The sequence below is a fragment of the Scyliorhinus canicula genome, chromosome 17 (genome assembly GCF_902713615.1).
Source record: "Scyliorhinus canicula chromosome 17, sScyCan1.1, whole genome shotgun sequence".
NCBI classification, from domain to species: Eukaryota; Metazoa; Chordata; class Chondrichthyes; order Carcharhiniformes; family Scyliorhinidae; genus Scyliorhinus; species Scyliorhinus canicula.
Window position 1 is genome coordinate 100,773,566 of NC_052162.1, and position 24,536 is coordinate 100,798,101.

The window sequence follows — 24,536 nt, forward strand, 5'->3', positions numbered from 1 at the left end:
CGCCTGGCTCTAGCTGCCGGTACGCCCCGGGGAATTGCCGGGTCTGTGGCCTGCAGTGCTGCGCCATGATTTAGAGAGGATTGAGCATCGCGAAAGTGGCGCCGCCCCGATTTGGTCAGGAACTGAGATTCTCTGGACATTCGTTGAACGCGATTCCGGCGTCAGCGACCGGAGAATCCAGCCCAGGGTGCCCGGCCCATTAATAGGATGCAGATGGGTCCAATTACATAGAACACAGAACATACAGTGCAGAAGGAGGCCATTCGGCCCATCAGGTCTGCACCGACCCACTTAAGACCCCACCTCCACCCTATCCCTGTAACCCAATAATGCTTCCTAACCGTTTTTGGTCACTAAGAGCAATTTATCATGGCCAATCCTCCTAACCTCCACGTCGTTGGACTGTGGGAGGAAACCGGAGCACCCGGAGGAAATCCACGCAGACACGGGGAGAACATGCAGACTCCGCACGGGGAATCGAACCTGGGACCCTGGCACTGTGAAGCCACGGTGCTATCCAGTTGTGCTACCGTGCTGCCCTATTGACCAAATTGCATCGTCCCGCTGATGGGGCATGAATCTTGATGCTGCCGCCAACAGGGGACTGGAGCTTCAGAATGAGATGGGGGCAAAGCATCAATACCATTTTTTGCCCGGTGCTGGATTCTCCCGGAGGCGGGAGGCAGAGAATCGAGCATATCTTTCATTGGAATGACAGTCAGGTGAAATCAGTGAAATTATAGCAATGTAACATCAAGAGCATTTCAGCTCTCCCCCCCCCACTATTTCTGACCGCCACCCCATCATCGGCCATCTCTCCCCCCTTAGTCTTTAAAGTCTAACTGGGTCTGATCCCTGACAGTGTGAACCGAGCACCATGGCACCGCGAGCCTAGCATCATGGTAGTGCCCTGCCAGCCTGGCAGGGCCAACCGGCATCCTGGCAGCACCAGGGTGCCCAGGTGACACTGGCAGAATGCAAGGCTGGCAGTGCCAAGGTGCCCAAGTGCCAGGGGATGTGCCAAGGCGCCATGCTATCCTCGACCACCCAGGGGTGTCCATTGATCGACGTTTGTGTGAAGCAGTACTAAATGGCACTTTGGTGAGGTATCACAGGTGTGCCCATTGAGTCCCATGTGCCAGGAGAATCCGGTGAACATATGTTTAAGTGAGGTCTTAAATGTCATGAAAATTGAAATGACAGGCATGTCTAATCAATGATATTTCAGCTGTCTGTCAGCAGCAAAATTGCGGGTGTGTGTCATCAATTGGATTACAGACTTGTTCCATCAGTGGTAAGTTTGCCATCAGTTAGATTGATGAAATTAGCCAGGTGTCGTAAAGCGAGTGTACAGCTCTGCTTCATCAGTGAAGTTACAGGCATGTGACATCAATGAAATTTCAGCATTGTTTCAACAGTGGAATTCTGTATTACCAATGATATTTCACACATGAATCTTGAAATTGCAGCCATCTGTTCATCTACATCAAAAGCCCATTCATACAACTAAAGCCTTGTGCCATCAATGAACTCACCGACATACGTCATCAGATAGCCATATGTCACATAGGACAGGTTTTTGTTCAGCAAAGATAGGCTCGAGGGGCTTAATGGCCTACACCTGTTCCTACGTTCCCATGAAATTAGAACCAAGTGAAATTACAGTCTTGCTTCGTCAATGAAATTACAACCATATGTCAATTAGTTACATGTTATCCATGAAACTGCCCTGTGTTATTAATAAATTAAAGCCACATGTCATCATTGATATTTAAGTCATGTGACATGACTGAAATTACAGTCATGTGTCATAGGAGACAAGAGCAGGAGATGGCCATTCAGTCCATCGAGCCTGCCTTGCCATTCAGTTGGACTGAGGTTGATCATCTACCAGGACATCACTTTCCCCACTTCCTCCATATCCCTTGATGTCATTAATATCCAGCAATCTGTTGATTTCTGTCTTGAACATGCTCCATGACTGAGCTTCTATAGCCCTCTGAGTGAGGAAATTCCTCCTTATCTCAGTCTTAAATGGCTTGCCCATTATTCTGAGACTGTGTTCCCTGGTTCAAGACCCACCAGCCAAGGGAAACGTGTTATAAAGATCTTACAGGGGGTGTAAGTCACAAGGTGTATGTGATTAATTTTCAGCAAGATAGAGGCAGCAAGGTGGCGCAGCGGTTGGCAGTGATGCCTCATGGCGCAGAGGACACGGGTATGATCCCAGCACCAGGGGACTGTCTGTGTGGAGTTTGCACATTTTCCCCACGTCTGCGTGGGTCTCACTCCCACAGACCAAAGATCTGCGGGGTAGGTGGATTGGCCACGCTAAATTTCCCCTCAAGGAAAAAAGAGAATTGGGCACTTAAAATGTATTTTTCAAAGTTTCAGTGAGATCACGTCTCATTCTTTGGAACTTTAAAGATTACAGGCAGTTTGCTCAATCTCTCCTCATCCCATGGTACCAGGGAACATTCTGGTCAACCAGTGTTGTATGTTAGTAGTGACTGATTGAGGAAAGATTTTTGAGACGTTGGTATATCTAAACAATAGCTGGTGTATTAGATATAACTGAAGAATCTATATACGGATATACATGGCTCGGTGTTATTCTGCTGAAGCTAGGACTCTGGGACATGTGCCTCTTTTATATCACCATCATGGGCAGTGCTGTTTATACAGTTCCACACATTAATCCTTTCAACACCAACACTATAACTGTTGCCAAATCTTTTCCATATTATTTTACTACACTCGTATTTCCATAATCTCTGACTTCATAGATTCCATGTATTAAAAGCATCACATCTCTCCAAGACCTTAGGCTAGATTCTCCATTCCCGACGCCAAAATCGCATTTGGTGACGAGGCGGAGAATCTCCGATGATGCCAAAATCAGGGCCGATGCCGCTTTCACGATGCGCTGCCCCCTGAAAAGCAGCATACTCTCGGGGTATACACGCCCTCCTTACATTGACTGAGGCCCGTACCCGCGATACTCCGTCCCAAACCAGCCAAGTTCCCGAAGGCGTGGGAGTCTCATGGTTTCATCCGTCGTGAACTCAGCGCGGCAGCTGCGGACTCACCACAGCCGGGGAGCGCCGATCTGCGGGCAGGGGGTGCTTCATTCGGGGCTTGGGGCACTGTGGAGCGGTGGTCCTGGGCACGCGAGAGGCCGAAGAGGGGTACTATTTTTGCGGTCCGCGTCCGCGGGATGAGTCCACCAAGAGGCATGGCGCAGCCGCTGCAGGCCGCCGCTGTGCACGTGCATGACCACGGACCCGGCAATGCTCCGGGCCGTATCGGCATATAGAGTTGGAAGCTCTTCGCTGCCCGGGGGAGGGAGGGGGGGGGTGGCCTGGTCCGCGATCGGGACCCACTGATTGGCGGGCTGGCCTCTCTGTCTCCCGGCCTCCTTTCTTCCGCGCCGGCGCCTGTACTCCTGGGTCGGGGCCGGAGCGTACGATGGAGACACCGTGCATGCGCGGAAATCGCGCCGGTGGGACTGTGCATGTGCGGGTTCGTGCTGGACCCACTGCGCATGCGTGCATCCCCCGGCGCCCATTCCACGGCCGGAATAGCAGCTGGAGCGGCGTGAACCCCTCCAGCGCCCAAATTGCTGATCCTGGGGCCATGTTGGTGCCATCGAGAAATGGGACGGCGTTTCCGATGGCGTCCACACTTAGCCACGGGATCAGAGAATCCCGTCCATGGTTTCACCAATGCCCCTTATAACTGAAACATAAAATCCAATTCCCGTCGTAATGAAGGATAAAATTCCATTAGCCTTCTTAATTACTTGCAGCTACTGCATACTAACATTTTGTAACTCATGAACTGAGATCCCTCTGCACCTCTGAATTCTGCAGTCCTTTTCACTTAAAGGATTACTTTACTCCATATTGCTCTTGCCAAAGTGAACAACTTCACATTTCTCTATATTATATGCCAACTGCCAGATTTTTGCCCACTCACTCAAACTATCTACATCCATCTGCAACCTTCTCCACAACATATTTTCCTGCCTAATCTTGTGTCATCTACAAATTTAGCTACTATGCCTTTGTTCCCGAGTCCAAGTCATCAATCATGAAAAGGTGAGGCCCTAGCACAGACCCGTGTGGGATTCCACTTATTACATCCTGTCAATTAGACAAAGACCCATTTTTGTACACTCTCTGTTTTCTGCCAACCAGCCAATCTTCAATCCAGCCAAGCTGCCACCCAAGTCCATCAATCTGAGTCACCACTGGTGTCAGTCAAATCGTTCTGGAATCCGATTGTTTGAAACAAAGGCAGCACAACCCTCTGGAAACTGCTGCTTTGAGTTAAAGACAGTTTCATGCAGACTGGTTTGCCTTAGGGTCGCAGGTCAATCTTCAGTTTAAACCAGCCTAGGCTCGAATTAGAACAAAGAACAAAGAACAAAGAAAATTACAGCACAGGAACAGCCCTTCGGCCCTCCCAACCTGCGCCGATCCAGATCCTTTATCTAAACCTGTCTCCTATTTTCCAAGGTCTACTTCCCTCTGTTCCCTCCCATTCATATACCTGTCTAGATGCTTCTTAAATGATGCTATTGTGCCCGCCTCTACCACCTCCGCTGGTAAAGCATTCCAGGCACCCACCACCCTCTGCGTAAAAAACTTTCCACGCACATCCCCCTTAAACTTTCCCCCTCTCACTTTGAAATTGTGACCCCTTGGAACTGACACCCCCACTCTTGGGAAAAGCTTGTTGCTATCCACCCTGTCCATACCTCTCATAATTTTGTAGACCTCAATCAGCTCCACCCTCAACCTCCGTCTTTCCAACGAAAACAATCCTAATCTACTCAACCTTTCTTCATAGCTAGCACCTTCCATACCAGGCAACATCCTGGTGAACCTTCTCTGCACCCTCTCCAAGGCATCCACATCCTTCTGGTAATGTGGCGACCAGAACTGCACGCAGTATTCCAAATGTGGCCGAACCAAAGTCCTATACAACTGTAACATGACCTGCCAACTCTTGTACTCAATACCCCGTCCGATGAAGGCAAGCATGCTGTATGCCTTCTTGACCACTCTATCAACCTGCGTTGCCACCTTCAGGTTACAATGTACCTGGACTCCCAGATCTCTCTGCACATCAATTTTCCCCAAGACCCTTCCATTGACCATATAGTCCGCTCTTGAATTTGATCTTCCAAAATGCATCACCTCGCATTTGCTTGGATTGAACTCCAACTGCTATTTCTCTGCCCAACTCTCCAATCTATCTATATTTTGTTGTATTCAATTAAGGGTAAAGTCGACATTAAAGGCACAGCCCATTAATCATCCATGGAGAAAATTGTAATAGCACAAATAAAAGAAGCAAAAGAAAGGAGAAAACAGGGAACAAACAAGGTTTAAATGGGAGGATCCTTACAAATTCCAAGTTCAGTACGTTTAGAGGCTAACTTTTATCCACAGCACAACTGACTCCTTCAAAGAATTTCAATGAATTGATTTCACTTTCACAAACCATGCTGATTTTTCACAATTATCTTGAGCTTATCTAAGTGTCCAGCTATAACCTCTTTAATGATCAATTCTAATATTTCCCCCATGACAGAAGTTAAGCTAACAGGCCTACAGTTTGCGGTTTTGTGTCTCACTCCCTTCTTGAATAGAGGAGAATTTTGTACTTTGCAGTCTGATGGAACCTTTCCAGAATTTAACGAATTTTGGAAATTTAATATCAACACATTAACTACCTCATTAACCACCTTTTTCCAGACCCTTGGATGAAGTCCATCAGGACCGGAAAATTGTCAGCTGCATCTCCATCAGTTTGTTCATTACAGTTTCCACAGTGATTGTAATTTCACCAAGTTCCCCTCTGATGCACTATCAATTACAACGAGACGAGAGTAGCGGGTAATCGAGGCTCTATTACACAGAGATGTGTGGCCTCCTGCAGCTGCTGCCGAAATGGCTGCAGCTCGGAGAGCACATACATTTATACTCCACCTACTGGGCAGAGCCAGCAGGCAGGGATCTACCCCCGTACCGGTAGTACAGGGGCCTTAGAAGAATACCCTCGTATGCAGTGGAGTATATACAATAAAATACAACAGTGGTGACTACCACACCCTCTCCCCTTCATCTCCTGATTTACAGTTACGACTGGAATCTTTTTTGTCTCCTCTATAGTAAAGACAGAAGCAAAATATCTGTTCATTCCATCTGCCATCTTCTCATTATCTACTATTAATGCCCAATTCTTACACTTTATGAAATGAAAATGAAAATGAAAATTGCTTATTGTCACAAGTAGGCTTCAAATGAAGTTACTGTGAAAAGCCCCTAGTCGCCACATTCTGGCGCCTGTTCGGGGAGGCTGTAACGGGAATGCCTTTAGAGGACCAGCACCCTCTTACTTTTTTCCTGTTTATGTACCAGTAGAAATTCGTACTCTCCATTTTTACATTCCTATCTAGCTTCCTCTCATACTTTAATTATATTTTCCTGATTAGCCTTTTAGACAACATCTGCGTTTCTTTGTATTCTGACCTATCATCTAACCTGCCACTCATCTTTGTGCAGTGAAATTATATTTCCTTGTGTTTGATGCAATCCTTAACTTCTTCAGTTCACTATGAATGGTGGGCTCCTCCCCTTACTTTATAATAGGAGGCGATCTTCGTGGGCAGCAGATACAGTGAGGTGGTCACACCGTAGGTAAAGAATGCACAGCCCGAAAGGGAATGTATAACTGCCAGACAGAGCAAGAGCACTGGGAAGGTGTTGCAGGAGCCCCTGGGTCCATCTCCCTCTCTGACAAGTTTTGCTTTTGGATACTGTTCTCAGGAGAATGCAGTATGAGACAGGTCTGTGATACCATGAGTGGCTCAGCTGCAAGCGGGGAAAGAAAATAAAGAGTGGAAGAGCAGTGGGTTCTATTGTCAGGGGAACAAACAGACATTTCTTTGGCTGCAGACGTAACCCCAGGATGGTATGTTGCCTCCCTGGTGCCAGTGTCAAGATGTCGCTGGATGACTGCAGGACATCTTGAAGGGGAGGCTGAACAGCCAGAGGTTGTGGGAGACATCGGTACCAACGACGTTGGTAAAAAGAGGGTTGAAATCCTGAAAGCTGAATACAAGGTGCCAGCAAATACATTTAAAAGTAGGCTCTCATGAGTAGTAATCTCAGGATACTCCCAATTCCACGTGCTAGCGAGAACGGGTAGGGGAGAATAGACCAGATGAATGGGTGGCTGAAGAGCTGATGTAGGAGGGAGGGACTTGGATTTCTGAGGCACTTGGACCGATTCTGGGGAAGATGGGGCCTGTACAAGATGGATACTTGGATACATAGAAGATAGGAGAAGGAGGAGGCCTGCTCCGCCAATCATCACGATAATCGCTGATCATCCAACTTAATAGCCTAATCCTGCTTTCTCTCCATAGCCTTTGATCCCATTCTCCCCAAGTGCTATATCCAGCTGCCTCTTAAATATATTCAAAGTTATAGCATCAACTACTTCCTGTGGTAATGAATTTCACAGGCTCACCACTCTTTGTGTGAAGATATGTCTCCTTATCTCTGTTTGAAATGGTTTATCTGAATCCTCAGGCTGTGCCCCCTGGTTCTGGACACACCCATCATTGGTAACATCTTGCCTGCATCTACCCTGTCTAGTCCTGTTAGAATTTTATGTCTCTATGAGATACGCCCTCATTCTTCTGAACTCCAGCGAGAACAGTCCCAACCTACTCAATCTCTCCTCATATGACAGTCCCGCCATCCCAGGTATCAGTCCGGTAAACCTTCGCTGCACTCCCTCGAGAGCAAGAACATCCTTCCTCAGAGAAGGAGACCAAAACTGTACACAATACTCCAAGTGTGGACCCACCAAGGCCCTGTACAATTGCAGCAACACATCCCTGCTTCTATACTGGAAATCTCTCACAATGAAGGCCAACATACCATTAGCCTTCTTTACCTCCTGCTGCACCTACAAATGGTGCACAAGGACGCTGCACACTCCCCTCTCCCAATTTACACCTATTCAGGTAGTAATCTACCTTCCTGTTTTTACTTCCAAAGTGAATAAGCTCACACTTTTCCAAAATATACTGCATCCGCCATTGATTTTCCCACTCGCCCAACCTGTCCAGATCATGCTGTAGGATCCCTGCATCCTCGTCACAATTCATTCTCCACCTAACTTGCTATCATCTGGAAATTTTGAGATGTTACATTTTGTTCTCTCATCCAAATCATTAATATATATTGTGAATAGATGGGGTCCTTTCACCGATCCCTGTGATACCGCACTAGTTACTCCCTGCCAATTTGAAAAGGACCCATTATCCTACTCTTTATTTCCTCTCTGCCAACCAGTTTTCTATCCACCTCAATACATTTCTCCCAATACCATGCACTTTAATTTTGCACAATAATCTCTTATGCGGGACTTCGTCAAATGTCTTCTGAAGTCCAAATACACCACATCTGGTATACCACATCGCCTGGCTCCCCCTTGTCAACTGGACTGGTTACATCTTCAAAGAATTCCACCAGATTTGTCAAGCATGATTTTCCCTTCATAAATCCATGCTGACTGTGACTGATCCTGCCACTGCTTTTTAAATGTTCTGCTATAAAGTGCTTGATAATGGATTCAAGCATTTTCCCCACTACTGATAAAAGGCTTACTGGTCTATAATTCCATGCTTTCTCTCTACTTCCCTTTTTGAATATTGGCATGACATGTCGGAAGCCAGAACCATAGTATGTATTCAATTGCTCAGCCATTTCTTTGTCCCTTATTATACATTCCCCTGTTTCTGTCTGTTGGGGGCCTACATTTCTCTTTACCAATCTCTTTCTCTTCACATACCTATAGGAACTCTTAATGTCAGTCTTGATGTTCCCTGCAAGCTTCCTTTCGTACTGTACTTTCCTCTTCTTAATCAGTCCCTTCTTCCTTATTTGCTGAATTCTAAACTGCTCCCAATCCTCAGACCTATTATTTTTCTTGGCCAATCCTTGTATCGTATACTATTTCTAATTTCCTTTGTAAGCCATGGATTGGCCCTCTTTCTCCCTTTGCTTTTGTGCCAGACAGGAATGACAGTTGCTGTAGTTCCCCCATGAGTTCCTTGAATGTTTGCCATTGTCTATCAACTGTCAACCCTTTAAGTAACTCTCCCCAATCTATCAAGGCCAACTCACGCCTCATGCCTTCATAGTTCCATTTATTAAGATCCAGCACCCTAGTCTCCGAATCAACTACATCACTCTCCATCTTGATAAAAATTCTATCATGGGATGGTCGCTTATCCCCAAGGGGTCTCATATAGCCATATTGGCAATGACTTCCCTTCTCATTACACAGTTACCAGTCTAAGATGGCCTGCTCTCTAGTTGGTTCCTCCACATATTGGTCAAGAAAACCATCCCATATACACTCCAGGAATTCCTCCTCTACGGCATTCTGGCTAATTTGATTTGCCCAATCTATGTGAAGAATAATATCACCCATAATGACCGATATTCCCTTGTTACATGCATCTCTAATTTCTTGCTTAATGCCATTCCCAACTGCAGTTTGGGTGTCTAAATCAGGGGTGGGCAAACTTTTCCGTGCAAGGGCCACATTCAGAAATTCACAATTTTAAAGGGCCGCATAGTATATTAAGTAAAATAATTCTGGGCGCCTCATATAGAACATAGAACAGTACAGCACCAAACAGGCCCTTCGGCCCTCGACGTTGTGCCAAGCAATGATCACCCTACTCAAGTCAACGTATCCACCCTATACCAGTAAGTAACCCAACAGCCCCCCCCCATATTAACCTTAAAAAAAATTTAAAAATTAAAAAAAAAAAAAAAAATGTTTTTAATTTTTTTTTAATGACTTGGTGGGCCGCATAAAGACCTTTGGCGGGCGGGCAGTAGTTTGCCCACCCCTGGTCTATATAATGACACACGCTAATATTTTTTGTCCCTTGGTATTTCTGAACTCTACCCATCCAGATTTCACATTGTCAGAGCTAATATCTAGATAGTGTGCACCCCAGCAGGACTAGGACCAATATCCTCGCAGGGGTATTTGCTAGTGCTGTTGGCCTAAAGGCACTGTATCTGAGCATTTGCAATAAGATAGATGAATTAATAGTGCAAACCGATCTAAACGTCTATAATATGATTGCAATTACAGAGACGTGGCTACTAGGTGACCAAGGCTGTGAACTGAATATCCAGGATACTTGATATTTAGGAAGGGCAGGCAAAAAGGTAGGTGGGGTGGTCTTGCTAGATAAGGATGAAATCAGTACAATAGTACAATTGTCTCAGAAAATCTGTATGGAGAATCAGCCTGGGTGGAGTTAGGAAGACATAAGGGACAGAAAAAGTAAGTGGAAGTTGTCTAAAAGCCTCCAAACAGTAGTGGTAGCGGGGCATTAAATAGGAAATTTGAGATATATGTAACATGGGTGCTACAATAATTATGGGTGACTTTAACGAAAGACAAAATGCTGGAAAATCTTAACAGGTCTGGCAGCATCTGTCGGGAGAGAAAAGAGCTGACGTTTCGAGTCCAATGACTCTTTGTCAAAATATTATATGGGTGATTTTAATCTACATATAGATTAGGCAAAACAAATTAAATACAGTATTTTGGTAGATATATTCCTGGAGTGCGTACGGAGATTTCCTTTAGACCAGTATGTCATGGAACCAACTAGGGAATATGCTATCCTCAATTTGCAATTGTGCAATAAGAAGGGGTTCATTAATAATCTTGTTGTGCGAGGTCCTTTAGGGAACTGTGGCTAGAACAAGATAGAATTCTCCATTTGGATGGAAAGTGAGGAAGTCCGTTCTGAAATTAGGGTTTAAATTTAAACAAAGGAAACTACCAAGGCATGAGGCATGAGTTAGTTAAGTTTGATGAGGGAACTTCATTAAAGACGTGACGATATATAGGCAATGGCAAACATTTAAGGAACAGATGTATGTATTGCAACATTTATTCATTCCTTTCTGCTGCAAAAACGCAACAAGAAAAGCAGCCCAACCATAGATTCTAAAATAAATTAAAGATAGTATTAGCTCCAGAGGAGTAATATAAAGTTGTTAGAAAAAGTAGTAAGCTTGAGGACTGGGGGCAGTTTAGAATTCAGCAAAGGAGGACAGAGATTTATTAAGAGGGGACCAGCCTCCCCAGACAGGCGCCGGAATGTGGCGACTAGGGACTTTTCACAGTAACTTCATTGAAGCCTACTCGTGACAATAAGCGATTTTCATTTTCATTTCATTTTTCATTTTTTTCAAAAATAGAAAATGAGAGCAAACTTGCAAGTAACATAAAAGAGGACTGTAAAAGCTTCTATAAATATGTAATAAAAAAAATTAGTGAAGACAAATGTAGGTTCCTTACAGTCCGAAACAGGAGAACTCATAATGGAGAATTAGGAAAACGCAGAGCAAGTAAACAACTACTTTAGTTCTGTCTTCACAAAGGAAAATACAAATAACCTCTCGGAAATGCTCCATCTTTGCCGGATTCTAAATTGCTCCCGATTCTCAGATTCACCACTTTTTCTGGCGACTGCTTCCTTTGATCAAACACATTTGTAAACTTAATTTTTTAGCCAATGGCTGATTCACTTTTCCAGTTGGGTTTTTGTGCCTTGTGCCATCAATTCAATTCCAGCTATGTGCCATCAGTGAAATTACAGCAGTGTCACAAACAAAGCTACTGGCATTTGTCAGCAGTGAAAAGACACTGAAATTACAACCATGTGCATGAAACATAGCAACATGTCATCAGTGAAATTACAGGCATGTGTCACAAATGGAACAACAACCACCTGTCTTCAAGTTAGTTTCATCAGTGACACGGCAGCCATGTACAATCCATAAACTCACCAATGTCAATTCAGCCTAATATCATTAATGATATTAGAGTCATCGAGTAATTGTGTCATAAAACACAGAAACAGGCCCTTCGGCCCACCATGTCTATACTAATCCCATTTACCCGCACTTGGTCCATAGCCAATGCATTGCCGATTTAAGTGCTGGTCCAGATGCTTCTTCAATGTTGAGTGTACCTACCGCCGACACCCTCTCAGGCGACATCTCCTGGGTGAAAAGAATGTTTTCTCAGATCCCCTCCAAACCACTTATTTCTACCTAGAACCATGTGTCTTTTCACGTACTTATCCAGGTTTTATTTGTGAATTTCGTAAGAATATAAGAAATAGGAACAGGAGTTGGCCTTTGGGCCAATCAATCCTGCTCTACCATTCAATAAAATCAGGGCTGATTTCATTGTGGCCTTAATCCCACTTCCTTGCCTGTTACTCAGAACCCTTCACTCGCTGGTCAATCAAGAATTTATCTCAGTCTTGAATATATTCATTGAGCCAGCTCCCAATGGAAGAGAGTTTCAAAGATTAACGAAGCTCTGTGAGTCAACATAGAACATAGAACAAACAGTGCAGGCCAATTGGGCCCATCGAGTCTGCACCGACCCACAAGCCCTCATAACCCAACCGGAACACCCGGAGGAAACCCATGCAGGGAAGAGGAGAACGTGCAGGCTCCACACAGAAAGTGACCCAGCGGGGAATCGAACCTCGGACCCTGGTGCTGTGAAGCCACAGTGCTAGCCACTTGTGCTACCATACTGCCCCCCCCCCTGTGGGGGGGGGGGGGGGGGGGTTGTCTGTGGAAGGGGTTGCTTTCGACAGGGATCCCTGTGCGGGGGTTTCCCCTATTACAGGGGACCCTGGAGGGTGGGTCGAGTCGGGTCACCCCCATATTTGGGGGTACGGGGGGCAACCCATGCAATCTGGGGTGGATGCTGCCGTGCAGTGAAGGTGGAGTTTGGGGCCGATTTATGATAGCCGGTGGGGTTCGGGGCTGATTTGTGATGCGGGAGTGTTGGCCGACTGCGGGACCTTCCTATCGGGCCAACTGCTCAAGATTAGACAGCACAGTAGCACAAGTGGATAGCACTATGGCTTCACAGCGCCAGGGTCCCAGGTTCGATTCCCCGCCGGGTCACTGTCTGTGCGGAGTCTGCACGTTCTCCTCGTGTCTGAGTGGGTTTCCTCTGGTTGCTCCGGTTTCCTCCCACAGACCAAAGACGTGCAGGTTAGGAGCATTGGCCATGATAAATTGCCCTTCGTGACTGAAAAGGTTAGGAGGGGTTATTGGGTTATGGAGGTAGGGTGGAAGTGAGGGCTTAAGTTGGTCGGTGTAGACTTGATCAGCGAATGGCCTCCTTCTGCAATGTATGTTCCAAGTCTTGTCTTTAATAACGACCCTCGTATTATAATCCCTCGTATTCCACACCATGAATAAATTTGCAAGGCATGGAACACTGAATTGTATCCCACTTCACAACCACTAGGGGACCGTAAAAAAACTGATGTAATTCAGCTCTGGCAGGACAACATCTCCCAAACAGAGAATCCAGTGCATCATCTCTAAACCATTAAACTCCAATAAGTATAGGTCCAACATGCTCACCCTTTTCTCATAAGACAACTCCTTCATCCCAGCAGCAAGCTAGTGACCTCTGAATTGCTGCCAATGTAAGTATAATATCCTTCCTTAAATCTATAAATTCTATAAAATCTATAAACTGTAAATTCTATGTAAATCTATGTAAATGATATGGAGATGCCGGAGTTGGACTGGGGTGAGCACAGTAGGAAGTCTTACCACATCAGGTTAACGTCCAACAGGTTTGATTGGAGTCACTAGCTTTCGCAGTGCGGCTCCTTCCTCAGGTGAATGAAAAGGTGAGCTCCAGAAACACATATATGGACAAAGTCAATGATGCAACACGATACTTTGAATGCGAGTCTTTGCAGGTAATTAAGTTTCAATAAAGGCCAACACTCCATGTGTCTTCCCAATTTCTTGCTGTAGCTGCATGCTAACATTTTATGATATAGATACAAAACACCTCTGTACTGCAGCATTAAACACTCTCTCTCCATTTAAATAATATTCTGCTTTTCTGTAATTCCTGCCAAAGTGGACAACCTCACACTTTTTGCCATTATACCACATCTGCCAATGTTTTGCTCATTCACTTAATCTATCCAGATCACTTTGCAAATTGTGTCCTCATGACGTGCGACATACTTAACTTTGTTTTATCACAGTCGAGGCATGAAGGAAAATACACATACATACATTCACCAACTGGACTACTTTAAAAAGTTTTTTTTTTACTGCTTTTAAAAATGTACAATTGCTGAGTTGTCAAGATGGTTGCAGCTGGTCACATGCTGACTTCCAGAGGTTTCAGAGCAAGCAAAGGCTCACACCTCAACACTCCTCACACAGCGTGACCATTCCAGCTAAGCTAATACAATGTCCTCGCAGATGAACCGTCTGCCCCAGCCAGTTATGAGCAAAGGCATTGTGTAAGCCCTAACCCTCCAATAATGGTGCTATTGGCCGGAGCATTAATTGTTCTAACTCAATGGTTTCAACATTTAGTCAACCCAAAACCAGTGTCTCCAAGAACAAAAGAAATCCTGACTCCAAGGAAAACCTCAAAGTTCCAGCCATCCTTTGTTCAGCTGCACTGTAGTATTGCCCTGTGGAACTGTGAACTCTGCAGTTACAGTTTGACCTCCATTGAGAACAGAACTCCTGTGCTACAAAATGCAACATCTCAAAGTTTGCAGAAGATGCCAAGTTAGGTGGGAGGGTGAAATGTGACGAGGATGCAGGGATCCTACAGCATGATCTGGGCAGATTGGGCGAGTGGGCAAATCACTGGCAGATGCAGTATAATTTGGATAAGTGTCAGGTTATTCACTTTGGAAGCAAAAATAGGAAGGTAGATTACTACCTGAATAGTTGTAAATTGCGAGAGGGGAGTGTGCAGTGGGACCTGGATGTCCTTTTGCACCAGTCACTGCAGGTAAGCATGCAGGTGCAGCAGGCGGTAAAGAAGGCTAATGGTATGTTGGCCTTCATGTCCAGAGGTTTTGTGTACAGTGTACAGTGTTGCTGCAATTGTACAGGGACTTGGTGAAGCCGCACCTGGAATATTGTGTGCAGTTTTGTTCTCCTTTTCTGAGGAAGGATGTTCTTGCTCTCAAGGGAGCGCAGCGAAGGTTTACCAGACTGATTCCAGGGATGGCGGGACTGTCATATGAGGAGAGATTGACTAGGTTAGGATTGTTCTCGCTGGAGTTCAGGAGAATGAGGGGGGAATCTCTGAGAGACTTATAGGACTAGACAGGGTAAATGCAGGGAAGATTCTACCAATGATGTGTGTGTCCAGAAGCAGGGGTCACAGTCTGAGGATTCAGGGTAAACCATTTCAGACAGAGGTGAGGCGACATTTCTTCACACAAAGATTGTTGAGCCTGTGAAATTCATTACCAGAGGAAATAGTTGATGCTAAAGCATTGAATATATTTAAGAGGCGGCTGGATATAGCACTTGGGGACAATGGGGTCAATGGCTATGGGGAGAAGGTGGAATTAGGCTATTGAGTGGGATAATCAGCCATGATCGTGACAAATGGCAGAGCAGGATCGAAGGGCCAAAAGGCCTCCTCCTGCTCCTATCTTCTATGTATCTATATCTACCATCAAACAAGTGGCAGCTGAAAGCTGCCCTCTGGCGCTCATCAAACCTGCCATTTGCTGGAACCTTGGAACTTATCCCTCCAAGACTAACTCACTCGATGTGCCTGCTCTCATCATGGAAGTCTTGCTTCGGAAAGATGGATCACCCTACAATCCATCAACTTCTCCGCAGGAGGAACATTCCATTAGATATCTTGGGCGGGATTCTGCGGGACTCGGCGGGTTGGGCAACTCCTGCAGGAAGGAGTGGCATGAACCACTCCGGCGTCGGGCCGCCCCAAAGGTGTGGATTCCTCCGTGCCTTCAGGGGCTAGGCCGGCGCTGGAGTGGCTTGCGCCGCGCCGGACAGAGGGGAAGGGACTTGGCACCACGCCAACCGGCGCCAAAGGGCCTCCGCCGACCGGCGTGACTTGGCGCATGTGTGGGAGCGCCAGTGTGTGCTGGCATCATCCCAGAGCATGCGCGGGGGGGGGGGTTCATCTCCACGTCGGCCATCGCGGAGGAATAGCAGCCGACGCGGAGGAATAGAATGCCCCTATGGCACAGGCCCACCCGCGGATCGATGGGCCCTGAACACAGGACAACATGGGGCACCTTCTGGGGCCAGATCCCCCCCTCGCCTCCCGAGGACCCCGGAGGCCGCCTGCACCGCCAGCTCCCGCCGGTAAGGCCCTACTCTAATTTACGCCGGCGGGACCGGCAAAAAATGGACGGGCACTCAGCCCATCGCGGGCCGGGGAATCGCCGGGGGGGGGGGGGGGGGGGATGGCGCCGGAGAATTTGGCAACCGGTGGGGGCGGGATTCACGCCATCCCTCGCCGATTCTCCAACCCGGCGGGGGGGAGGGGTTGGAGAATCCCGGCCAACCTTCTGGACTCTGGACACGTGTGAAGGCCTAACCTGTATTTTATTTTGGTCATGTCCTGAACCTTTTTGCTTATCCCCCGTTTATTGTGTGAATGTAACAGGGATGCACGTCACAAAACCCTCTCTCACGTGTGTTTTTGAAATAAACCAAGCCTTTTAATTTTATCTTACCTCGGGTTTGCTGTGCATGTTATTCAGTGAGGATTGGAGCATTTCCAAGTTTAAATGTTGGGGGAAATAAGCCACCATTTATTAAGGCAGAAATCAAGTTTTAAAAACATCTTAGCGTTCATGGATGTGTAGAGAGCGGGGAAATCAGGGCTGTTTTAATTGATCCTGTCACCTGTCTGCAACAGCATCATCAGCAAATTTGGCTACATTTCAGTTGGTCTCTGCATTCAACTCATTAATATAGACCATAAATATTGAGGCCTCACCAATGATCCCTATGGCACTCAACTAATTACAGTTTGCCAACTTGAAAGTAAATCATTTATCCCGACTCATTGTTTCCTGTTAGTGACCCAATCTTCTGTCCATGTTAATATATCATCAACAACTGTATGAGTCTAATCTTGTGTAGCAACCTTTCATGAGGCACTTATCAAACACCTTTTGGAAATCCAAATATATCTGGTTTAACTCAGTGAGCTAGACAGCTAGTTTGTGATGCTGAACAAGGTCAGCAGCGTGGGTTCAATTCCCATACCAGCTTACCTGAACAGGTTCCAGAATGTGGCGACTAGGGGCTTTTCACAATAACTTCACACTTGTGACAATAAAATACTATTATTATTATCTCCCCCTTTGCTCATCCTTTTTGTTACATCTTCAAAACACTCTTATAAAGTTTGGAAAAACTATTTCCCCTTCACAAAACCATGTTGAGTCTGCCTGATTGTATTAGGATTTTCGAAATGTCCTGACAGAATCTCCCGAACAATTAATTCTAAGGGCGGCACAGTGACGCAGTAGTTAGAACTGCTGCCTCACGGCGCCAAGGACTCGGCTTCGATTCCGGCCCCGGGTCACTGTCCTGTGGAGTTTGCACATTCTGCAACCCAAACATATGCAGGGTAGGTGGAGTGCCCATGCTAAACTGTTCCTTAATTGGAACAAAAATGAATTGGTTACTTTAAATTTTTTGAAAAATAAAGAAAAATAACAATAGATTCCCGCATTTTCCCAATGGTTAACGTTAGGCTAAGTGGCCTATAGTTTCCTACTTTCTGTCTTGCTCCTTTCTTCATCTGCAGCAAAACTCTGCTGGACCCTTTCCAGAATCTGGATAATTTTGGAAGATCATAACTGTTTAATTCACTGGGTGGGATTTCCCACGCAATCGGCCATGTGTTTCGCGGAGGCGACCCGCCATTGGCTGGTGGCGGAATCCTCTGGCCTCGCCATTGTATAGAACAGTACAGCACAGAACAGGCCCTTCGGCCCTCGATGTTGTGCCGAGCAATGATCACCCTACTCAACCCCACGTAACCCGTATACCCGTAACTCAACAATCCCCCCATTAACCTTACACTACGGGCAATTTAGCATGGCCAATCCACCTAACCCGCACATCTTTGGACTGTGGGAGGAAACCGGAGCACCCGGAGGAAACCCACGCACACACGGGGAGGACGTGCAGACTCCACACAGACAGTGACCCAGCCGGGAATCGAACCCGGGACCCTGGAGCTGTGAAGCATTGATGCTAACCACCATGCTACCGTGAGGCCCCTAAATTCATTGCCAATGGAGTTTCCTGCTAAATGCACCCCTCACTGCTGGGAAACGCACAATGGAGGCGTGCTGTCGGCAGGTCCCGCAGATCCTGCTGGCATGAATTCCCGGATACGTTCGGTCACTAACTCTGCAACCACTTCTTTTATGACTTTAGCATGCAAGCTATCAGGTCCAGGAGATTTTAGTCCCGTTAGTTTTCCTCGTACTTTCTCTGCAGTGAATGTAATTGTTTTAAGTTCCTTTTTCCTTTTTGACCCCTGCTTTTCTAATGTTCTTGGAATGCTTTTTGCGTCTTCTACTGTGACATTTGCTGATGACATAAAACTAAGTGGCAGTAAGTCACGAGGCTTCAAGGGTACTTGGCCAGGCTAAGTGAATGGGCAAGAACATAGCAGATGAAATATAAGAACATAAGAACATAAGAACTAGGAGCAGGAGTAGGCCACCTGGCCCCTCGAGCCTGCTCCGCCATTCAATGAGATCATGGCTGATCTTTTGTGGACTCAGCTCCACTTTCCGGGTCGAACACCATAACCCTTAATCCCTTTATTCTTCAAAAAACTATCTATCTTTACCTTAAAAACATTTAATGAAGGAGCCTCAACTTCTTCACTGGGCAAGGAATTCCATAGATTCACAACCCTTTGGGTGAAGAAGTTCCTCCTAAACTCAGTCCTAAATCTACTTCCCCTTATTTTGAGGCTATGTCCCCTAGTTCTGCTGTCACCCGCCAGTGGAAACAACCTGCCCACATCTATCCTATCTATTCCCTTCATAATTTTAAATGTTTCTATAAGATGCCCCCTCATCCTTCTAAATTCCAATGAGTACAGTCCCAGTCTACTCAACCTCTCCTCATAATCCAACCCTTTCAGCTCTGGGATTAACCTAGTGAATCTCCTCTGCACACCCTCCAGCGCCAGTATGTCCTTTCTCAAGTAAGGAGACCAAAACTGAACACAATACTCCAGGTGTGGCCTCACTAACACCTTATACAATTGTAATGCGACAAAAGTGTGAGGTTCTCCAATTTGGTGGAAAGAAACAGAAAGGTATTTCTTAAATGGCGAGAGGTTAGAAAGTATTGGTGTCGAAAGGGATCTGGTGCCCTTGTTCATGAGGCACCAAAATCGAACAGGCAGGTGTAGCAAGCAATAAGGAAGGCAAATTGTATACCTTGCCATAGCAAGGAGATTTGAGTGCAAGAGTGAAGATGTCTTGCGACAATTAGATCGAGCCTTGGTGAGACCACACTTATGTACAGTTTTGGTCTCCATCTAAGGAAAGATATACTTGCTATAGAGGGAGTACAAGGAAGATTCACCAGATTAATGTCTTATGAGTAGAGAGTGAAGAAACTGGGCCTGTATTCTCTAGAATTTTGAAGGATGACGGGTGACCTTCTTGAAATTTACAAAATTCATACAGGGTTATTGGCTCATGAGTCCAGAACCAGGGAACACAGTCTCATTATAAGGGATGGGGCATTTAAGACTGGTATGGTGAGGAATTTCCACTCAGAAGGTGGGGAATCTTTGAAATTCTCTACCCTAGAGGGCTGTGGAATATCAGTCATTGAACATGTTCAAGACAGAAATCGATAGATTCCTAGATACCAATAACATCAAGGGTTATGGAGATAGCGTTTGAAAGTGGCATTGAGGGAGGTAGGTGATCAGGCATGGTCTAACTGAATGGTGAAGCAGGCTTGATGGGCCAAATAGCCTACTCCTGTTGCTGTGTTCCATGAATGGGTTCCTGATCCACTCTGGATTGACCTTCAAAATACCGTTGCTAATGAGGGCCTGACAATTAATGACAACAGCCACATTTTCTGCAAACCAGAATGGCCTACCCCACCTCCCATATTCCGATGTTCCTGCATGTCACTGAAATTCCAGCCATGTGTCATCAATCACAATACAGTTATATACAATTTATAACTTTACGTTAATTGTATCATTTGTTACATCACTGCAATGAATTTCCTGTGACATCAGGGCCATATGATGCCAATGACACCAGCACCATTTGCCATCATTGACATCACAACCATCTGCGATCTCTGGCATCACGACAAAATGTTATTAATGACAAATTGCCATGTGTTATCGATAACATCATAGACAGGTCTGATTATTGATGTCAAAGGCCATGTGCTCTCATTGATACCGTATCCCTAAGACATCAATTATATCACAGCCATGTCCTGGCAATGACATCAGATCCATGTACCATAAGTGACACCACAGCCACGTAACATCAGCAGTGACATTCCAACCATGTGCCACCTTTGGTAGCACGCCAATGTGACATCAATGACATTACAGTCAGGTGACATCAGTGATACCACAGGCATGTCACATCATTGACATCATAGCCAGGTGACATCAGCGATACCACAGACAAGTGACATAATTGACATCAGAGCCATGTGACATCAGTGATACCACAGGCATGTGCTATGAGTGATACCACAGCCTTGTGACATCATTGACATCATAGCCAGGCAACATCACTGATACCACGGTCACGTGAAACCATTGACAACATAGTCATGTGACATCAGTGATACCACAGGCATGTGACAACATTGACATCATATCCAGGTAACATCAGTGATACCACAGTTATGTGACATCATTGATACCTCAGTCAGGTGCCATCAATCAAACTGCAACCAATTATAATCTGATGTCACAAAGTGTTTCTTACAGTAACATGACATTCATCTGCACTGGGTGACATCACATCCTTGTGCCATCATTGCCAGAATCATGAATAGGGCAAAAAAGATGGACTCGCTGCAATTGCTCTTGCTGAGAGATTGCATGGTCTGTGAAAGTTAAATATTCTCCTGCTGTACTGTGGCCACTCTATAATATAATGCTGCATCTTTCACATCATAATCACGTCAGAACCTTCAATAACATTCATGGGTCCCAATTATAGCACGACAATTCTCCACGAAAGACATCACAGCCATGTCATAGGGGCACTTCAGTACCAGCCATCCAGCCATGTGATATTACTAAAGACATTGCCATGCATCCACTGTAATATTTCATCCCAGTGTTGTCAGCGAAAACCTAGTCTGTGCCTTTAATATAGCAAATCAATTTATCATCAGTGACAACAAAATCAAGTGTCATCGGTGACATATAACCCAGTATCAACAAAGACATCATAACCATATGACACAAGTGACATCAAAGTAATGTGTCACCAGTGACATCATAGTCCTGTGTCATTAAGTTCATCATAGCCCTGCGTCATCAATGACATAATAACCCCGTGGCATCAATAACATCACGGCCATGTGACACTACTGACATCAAAGTAATGTGTCACCAATGACATCATAGTCATGTGGCATTAACGACATCAGATGGGCACAAAACAATGCCTTCCCAGAACCTAGTGATTCTTCAACCGTGACAGGATTACTGTGACTGGGCTTCTGGTATTGGCCTTTGTCAAACAGTGTTTTCAAAGCTCATTATTACACCAAGATTTAGAACGTGTTAAATGTGCAGATGTTTGTGAACAGGCCAATGAAAGGATAAACATATCTCGTACGAGAGCGTGTTTCCTTAAATTGTATAGTGAGGGGATATTTTGCATTTCAAATAAGCACCTTGGTTAGTTGTCTCTGTTTGATTATTGACACTGCTGCTTAGAAACAACTGTGAGTTGTGCCTGCTGTATAGTCAGTGCTACTGGATTTCAGAAATAAATCAAAGACATTTATACAGTAAATCACGTCAGTCGTTTATTTTGTTGCCAAACAGAAAGAGGACAAAATGTTTAATGTTGGGGTGTGCATAAGGTCTGTACTCACAATTACATTGCGTTAAATAAGAGGTCACTTTTTGTCAACTCTGAGGGCTGGGATGCTTTTGACAGCTGGTGTATTCAGAGTCCGCACCATGTCTACAAGCAATCAGATGAGCCCATCTGAGCTCCTACTGTGACAAAATACAACGAGGTGCAGATGTGCACAACATAAACATAGCAGCAGTGGGGAGGAAAATACCTGCCTTGTTGCAACAATTAAAACTGATCAAATCTTCAAATCCTACACCAAAATTCTATTTTAAATTTGCAAATGCCACAAACACTTGGCTCAATCAGTGTAATGCCCAATCATTTTTACTGCATGCATGTCTACATCATATCCGACCATGAAAAGCACAATGAAAAGTCAAACAGGGTTGGCAGCCTGTGCTATACACTGAATTTATGGGGGAAGCTGCAGAAATGAATCCAGCAGTGATTAGAGCAGCAGAAACATGTACATGATTTGGAAGAGATTTCTGTTTCTTTATAAACAATCAGTTGGATGAATGATCAATTATAGGTACATTTTTTAAATGCAGTCTCTCTGCTTGGGGCTACATAACATTCCCTGAGCTATAAGTTTATGACAGTTTTTAACAGTGTTTTTAAAAAAAAACATTAATCCAGGCTCAGTACAGCCCAGCAACAAAAATAAGCATCTCCTTTTGTGAACTTGAATTTTGAACATCATTTTTGGGGTGTTTTGTTGAACATATTTTAAAGCCCCTAACTGATAGCTCAGAATCAAAGTCATCACATCGAATTGCTGAATTATTATTTTCATGAGGGACTTATTTGTGACTCGCTGGACATGATATGTTAATGGCACATTCTAAGAATACAGCCAGAATCATTCTTCCCTGCGGGGCCCAAGTTTTGCCTCATAGTTTGACTGAATGTTTTACAATATTTTCAAACACAAAAAGAATTTTAAACTAGTATGTAATACTGCTCACCTTTAAAAATGATTTATATTCACAACACCCTTTGGATATCTGGCAACAAATACTTTGTTTCATCCATCCTGTATTCCTGGTTATTCCTCTCTTTCTCTCTCACTCCCTCTCTCTTCATTCTCTGTAGCTAGACCTCTAAGACATTTTGTGGAACCGTCCCTTCTGTAGTTCAACCTCAGAACGTATTTTTCAAATAAATTGATTCAGTTCAGATTCCAAAATGTTGGATTCAGACCCCATGCATTAACACATTTCCAGATCCATAGTTATTGCACTCTGACTCTTCCAACAAGCTGGATACTGACGTTTGAAGATGATGACTTTTTTCAGACAATCCTTGATTATTATTTTGTCTGTGATTGGAATCACAAATTCCAACATCTCCTCTCCTCTGACTGAGCACACTGCATTCAGCTCAAACAGCAGCCAGACTACCACTGCAAGCAGACTACACAATAAGCAATCGCTCAGCTCTTACCAGTGCCGGGATTTTTTTTTAAATACATATCCTCGTGCTGCTGCAGTCTCACTAATATCCCACAGTGTGTCTGGGAGATGTTGTTTCTAGAAAGAGAAGATTATATATGTTTGCTGCTTTTTCTCCCCCACTGACAGTGGCACATCAGATTCCCCGGAGGTGGATTCAGTGATGTCTGACCTGTTCAAATCAGAGGATGCACAGACACACTTACTCACACACAAATAAAGACATGCATGCACAGAAACATGCAGAAACATAGGCAGAAACACACAAACTGAAATACTTACAGGCACACAAAGATTTGCATCACATTTTCTTTCTCACACGCTGCAGATATATGAGCACATAGAAAAACACACATAAACACACTGTGATAGAAACACGCACAGACAGAAACATGCACTCAACACAGAAACATCCACACACAGAACACGTACATACAGAAACACTCACACACCAAAATGGCACACAGAAACAAGCACACACAGAAACACACACACAGAGACATGCACATACAGAAACAGGTGCACACAGAAACATATACACACAGAAATACGCACACAAAAACACACACGTGCAGAAACACACAAGAAACACACACAAATGGACGGACTCACACACACACAAACACTTATACACACACACAGAGAAGCACTTACACATACTCAGGAACGGCATGTTCCTGTGCTGTATGGTTCTTTGTTTTTATTTGTTCATTGAAACATACACACACAGAAACAGCCACAAAGAGACACAAACATTCACAGAAAAATATACCCAGAAACACACACACACTCAGGAGGCAGTGGTGTAGTGACATTGTTACTAGACTAATAATCCAGAAACCCAGGGTAATGCTCTAGGTTCGAATCCTGCCCGGGCAGATGGTGGAATCTGAATCCAACAAAAAATCTGGAATTAAAAGTCTAATGATGACCATGAAACCGATTGTTGTAAAAACCCACCTGGTTCGCTAATGTCCTTTAGGGAAGTAAATCTGCCATCCTTACCTGGTCTGGCCAAATGTGTCTCCAGA

At 45.0% G+C, this 24,536-nt stretch overlaps 1 protein-coding gene across 3 annotated transcripts in view; it reads right to left on the reverse strand.

Moving 5' to 3' along the window:
- LOC119952139 (gamma-aminobutyric acid receptor subunit alpha-3-like) overlaps positions 1-23,913 on the reverse strand; it is a 514,541-nt gene extending 490,628 nt beyond the window's left edge. Inside the window, exons 1-2 of one of the 3 annotated variants that reach the window (XM_038775725.1) lie at positions 23,788-23,913; positions 23,498-23,677 (exon numbers count right to left, since the gene is read on the reverse strand). The gene's annotated coding sequence lies outside the window, so the exon portion shown is untranslated. Of the gene's footprint in view, positions 1-23,019; positions 23,678-23,787 lie in introns of all 3 variants that reach the window. The other 2 variants (XM_038775723.1, XM_038775726.1) reach the window with 2 other exon arrangements.
- Between the last annotated feature and the right edge of the window lie 623 nt (positions 23,914-24,536).